Here is a 6,069-nt window from a genome sequence, read left to right on the forward strand (position 1 = left end):
AAACACTTTTCTAGACAAACCGAAGCTGAGAGATTTCATCTATACCAGACCCTGACTGCAAGAAATACTGAAGGGAATACTTCAATGAGATAAAAGGACCTTAATGAGCAATAAATAATCACCTGAAGATACAAAACTTACTGGCAATATTACATACATAGAAAAACACAGAATATTATAACACTGTAACTGTGGCATATAAATTACTCTTATTCTAAGTAGAAAGACTAAATGATAAAGCAGTCAATAACTAAAACAGCTTTTCAAGATGTAGTCAGTACAATAAGATATAAATAGAAACAATAAAAAGTTAAGAAATGAGGAGAACCAAGTTAAACTGAGTTTTTATTAGTTTTATTCTTGCTTATTTGTTAATGCAAATAGTGTTGTCGTCAGGTTAAAATAATGAGTCATAAGATAGAATTTGCAAACCTCATGGTAACCTCAAGCCAAAAAGCATACAATAGATATACACAAAATGTAAAGTAAGAAACTGAACCATATCACCAGAGAAAATCATCTTCACTAGAAGAAGACAAGAGTGAAAGAAAAAACAAAGAGAAGACAACAAAACAACCAGAAAACAAATAACAAAATGGCAGGAGTAAGTTCTTGCTTATCAATAATAACCCTGAATATAAATGAAATACAGTGTACAATAAAAGCCATAGACTGGCTAAATTAATCAAAAAACAAGGCCCATTGATCTGTCACCTACAAGAAACACCTATAAAGGCACACATAGAGTCTGTGGCCATACCACCCTGAATATGCCTGATTTTGTGTGATCTCAGAAACTAAGCAGGATTGGGCCTGGTTAATACTTGGATTGGAGACTGTCTGGTAATACTGGGTACTGTAGACTTTGTTCTTATTTAAATAATAAAAAGACACACATAGACTGAAAATAAAGAGATGAGAAAAGATATTCCATGCCAGTGGGAGCCAAAAAAGAGCAGGAATCACTATACTTATAACACAAAAAATAGATTTTAAGGCCAAAACTATGAGAAGAGACAAGTAAGATCACTATATAATGTTAATGGGGTCAATTCAGCAAGAGGACAAAGCAATTTTAAATATGTATGCACCCAACACTGGAGCACCCAGATATATAAAGGAGACATTATTACAGCTAGAGAGAGAGAGAGAGAGGCCCCAATACAATAATAGCTGGAGACTTCAACACCCCACTTTCAGCATTGGGCAGATCTTCTAGCCAGAAAATCAACAAAGAAACTTCAGAGATAATCTGCACTATAGACCAAATGGATCTAATAGATATTTACCGAACATGTTATCCAAGAGCTGCAGAATACATATCATTTTCCTAAGCACATAAATCATTCTCAAGAATAGACCATATAATAGATCACAAAACAAGTCTTAAAATATTCAAAAAGTTCAAATGATATCAAGCAATTTCTTTGACCACAATAGAATACAATTAGAAATTAATAACTACAGGAATTTTGGAAATTATAAAACGACATGGAAATAAGCAATATGCTCCTTAATGATCAGTGGGTCAATGAAGAAATTAAGAAGAAATTTTAACAATGTCTTGCAATCAACGTTAATGGAAACACAACATACCGAAACCTATGGGATACAGTAAAAGCAGTACTAAGAGGAAAGTTTATAATTATAAGTACCTATATATAAAAAAAATTTTTTTTTAAATCTAACAATGTGTCTTAAATAACTAGAAAAGCAAGAGAAAAACAAACCCCAAATAAGGAGAAGAAAAGAAATAATAAACTTCAGAGCAGAAATAAATGAAATTGAAGTGAAAATATACAAAAGATAAATGAAACAAAAAGATTATTTTTGAAGTTACAAAAAGTCGACAAACCTTTAGCCAGGCTAAGAAAAAAAGAGAGAAAATCAAAATAAATACAATCAGAAATGAAATGGAATCATTACAACTGATGCTGCAGAAATTCAAAAGAACATTAGTGACTACTATGAGCAACTATATGCCAATGAATCAGAAAATATAAAAGAAATAGACAAATTTCTAGATAGATAAAACCTACCAAGATTGAACCAGGAAGAAATTCAATACCTGAACACACCAATAACAAGTAATGAGATCAAAGCTGTAATAAGAAGTCTCCCAGTAAGAAAAAGCCTGGGACCTGATGGCTTCAGTGCTGAATTCCATCAAACATTAAAGAGCTCATACCGACCCTACTCAAACTATTCCAAAAAATCAGGAGGAGGAAATACTTTCAAACTCATTCTTGTGAATCCAGTAATACCCTGAAACCAAAACCAGATCAAGAGACATCAATAAAAGGAAACTATTGGCCAGTATCTCTGATGAATATTGATGCAATAATCCTCAACAAAAGACTAGCAAACTGAATTCAACAGTACATTAAAAAGTTTATTCATCATGACCAAGTGGGATTTATCACTGGGATGCAAAGATGCTTCAACATACAAAAATCAATCAATGTGATACATCATATTAACAGAATAAAGGATAAAAACCATATGTTCTTTTCAGTTGATGCTGAAAAAACATTTGATAAAATTCAACATCCCTTCATGATAAAAGCCCTAAAAAAAGCTGGGATTAGAAAAACTATAGCTCAACATACTAGAAGCCATATATGACAGACCCATAGTCAGTATCATACTAAATGTAAAAAACTGAAAAATCTTTCTCTAAGATCCAGAACATGACAAGGATGCCCAGTCTCACCACTGTTATTCAACACAGTATTGTAAGTCCTAGGTAGAGGAATCATACAAGAGAAAGATATAAAGGGTATCCAAATTGGAAAGGAATGTCAAATTATCCTTGTTTGCAGATGATAAGATCTTATATTTCGAAAAACCTAAAGACTTCACAAGAAAACTATTATAGCTGATAAATTCAGTAAAGTTGTATTATGCAAAATCAACATAAAATGTCAGTAGCATTTCTATATGTCATGAACAATGTGAAAAATAAGTTTAAAAAGTAATGTCATTTACAACAATCATACTTAAAGTTAAATACCTAGGAATTAAGTAAAGAAGTAAAAGATTTCTATAATGAAAACTATAAAACATTGATGAACAAACTGGAAGAGAACACCAAAAAATGAAAAAAAATCCAATGTTCATGAATTGTAGGAATCAATATTGTTAAAATGTCCACGTTACACAAAGCAATCTACAGATTCAATTCGATCCATATCAACATGCCAATGACATTCTTCACAGAAATAGAAAAAAAAATCCCAACATTTATATGGAACTACAAAAGATCCAGAATAGCCAAACCCATCCTAAGCAAAAAGAACAAAGCTAGAGTAGTCACATTACTTGACTTCAAATAGTACTACAGAGCTAGAGTAATTAAAACAGCATAGTACTGGCATAAAAACAGACACACACACCAATGAAGCACAATGGAGAACCCAGAAACAAATCCATACATCTACAGTGAACTCATTTTTAACACAGGTTCCAAGAACATACGCTGGTGAAAAGACAGTCTCTTCAATAAATGTTGTTGTGAAAACTGGATATCCATATGCAGAAGATTAAAACTAGATCCCTATCTCTGGCCATAGACAAAAATCAAATGAAAAAGGATTAAATACTTAAATGTACAACTTCGAATCTTGAAACTACTATAAGAAAACTTCAGAGAAAATCTCTAAGACATTGGTTAGTGCAAAACTTTCTTGAGTAGTACCCCACAAGCACAGGCAACCAAAGCAAAAATGGACAAATGGGATCACATCAAGTTAAAAGGCTTCTGCACAGCAAAGAATACAATCAACAAAGTGAAGAGACAACCCACAGAATGGGAGAAAATATTTGCAATTTATTTACCTGACAAGGGATTAAAAACCAGAATATATAAGGGGCTTAGCAAACAACTCTAGGAAAAAATCTAATAATCTGATCAAAAAATAGGCAAAAAATTTTCTTATTTGTTTATTTTTTTATTTTTTCGAGACAGAGTTTTGATGTTGTCACCCAGGCTGGAGTGCAATGGCACAGTCTTGGCTCACTGCAACCTCCACCACCTGGGTTCAAGTGATTCTCCTTCCTCAGCCTCCTGGGCAGCTGGGATTACAGGCGCCCACCACAATGCCCAGCTAATTTTTTGTATTTTTAGTAGAGACGAGGTTGCACCATGTTGGCCTGGCTGGTCTCAAACTCCTGACCTCAGGTGATCCACCCATCTTGGCTTCCCAAAGTGCTGGGATTACAGGCATGAGCCACTGCACCCAGCCCAAAAGATTCGAATAGACATTTCTCAACAGAAGAAATACAAATTGCAAACAAGCATGTGAAAAAGGGCTCAACATCACTGATCATCAGAAAAATGCAAATCAAAACTACAGATATATCATCTCACTCCAGTTAAAATGGCTAATATCCAAAACACAGTCAATAACAAATGCTGGCGAGGATGTGGACAAAAAAAGAGGCCTCGCACACTGTTGGTGGGAATGTAAATTAGTACAACCATTATGGAGAACAGTTTGGAGGTTCCTCAAAAACTAAAAAAATAGAGCCCCCATGTGATCCAGCAATCCCACTGCTGGGTATATACTCAAAAGGAATGAAATCAGTGTATTGAAGAGATATCTGTACTCCTATGGTTGTGGCAGCACTGTTTACAATATCTAAGATTTAGAAGCACCCTAGGTGTTTATCAACAAATGAATGGATGGAGATAATGTGGTATATATACACAATGGAGTACTATTCAGTCGTGAAAAAGGTATGAGCTCCAGTCTTTTGCAACAACATGGATGTAACTGGAGATCATTACGTTAAGTGAAATAATCCAGGCACAGAAAGACAAACATCGAATGTTCTCATTTATTTATGGGATCTAAAAATCAACACAATTGAACTTATGGACATAGAGAGTAGAAGGATGGTTACCAGAGGCTTAGAAAAGTAGTGGGGTATTGGGGGGAAGGCGGGAATGGTTAATGGGTACAAAACATAACTAGAATGAATAAGACATACTGTTTGATAGCCCAACAGGTAACTATTGTCAATAATAACATGACTGTCCATTTTTAAATAACTTGTAGGGTATGATTGGATTGTTTGCAACTCAGTGGTTAAATGACTGAGGGGATGGATAGTGCATTGTCCATGATGCGCTTATTTTACACTGCATGCCTGTTTCAAAACATCTCATGTACCCCATAATTATATACACCTACTATGTACCCACAAAAATTAAAAATAAAAACAAAGAAAGCGAAAGTGTGCTGGGTTGGGCCTTAAGCCTGGACTATGCTCAGATGTGGTTTTGTCTCACCTCCGGCCACTAGCCTCAATGCTATCCACAAAAGAAGGAATTAAACCAGGACGACGAAAAATTACCTCTGAGACCTGTGGTTGCCAAAAAGATAGTCAATGTGGGGAAAGGGCAAACCCCAGTAACTATTAAAACTAGAGGATATGATATAAAGGAATTGTTCTATTTTGTAGATTGGTGTCATAAGCTTCCTAAAAAACCTTTGCTATAATGGAATGTAAAAATAATTATTTTAGGGGCATTGTGCTTAATTTTAAATGCTACAGAATGAAAGAGCATGTTTGGGTTGACGCAAGGCCCACAGATCACTATTAAGCAATCACTAATGTATATATGTGATCCAAATGCACAGGTAGTTATTCCGAAGGAATGACCAGCCTAGTGGACTGGGTAAATGACCACCATAAGATCTGTTTACCCTGAGAAGGGGGCTACCCACCTCTTATAAAATGTCAAGTGGAGCACCTGATGAAGCAGCTGATATGTTTCATATTCAAGCAATATGGGACTGGATTTATAATGATATTTTCAGTGGGATATTTTCCCACCGAATATGCCTATTACCCAGGTTATGGTAAATGTTGGGGTTAAAGGGGTCACTTTTACATGATCACCGCAGGTGACATTATTCCTGCAGAATTATACAACTGTTTGAGAAGCCTTATCAAATTTGCTATCTCTCATGGGACTTAATAGATACTTAATAAAATATTGGGGTAATTAACAAAAAAAAAAAAGAAAGAAAGAAAAATAGGAAAGGCAAAAGGGAGTCCATG

At 34.7% G+C, this 6,069-nt stretch overlaps 1 pseudogene; it reads left to right on the forward strand.

The window, feature by feature from the left end:
• Window positions 1-746: 746 nt before the first annotated feature.
• LOC112616647 lies at window positions 747-865 on the forward strand (annotated as a pseudogene).
• Window positions 866-6,069: the final 5,204 nt, after the last annotated feature.

This window comes from Theropithecus gelada, chromosome X (genome assembly GCF_003255815.1).
Source record: "Theropithecus gelada isolate Dixy chromosome X, Tgel_1.0, whole genome shotgun sequence".
Lineage (NCBI taxonomy): Eukaryota > Metazoa > Chordata > Mammalia > Primates > Cercopithecidae > Theropithecus > Theropithecus gelada.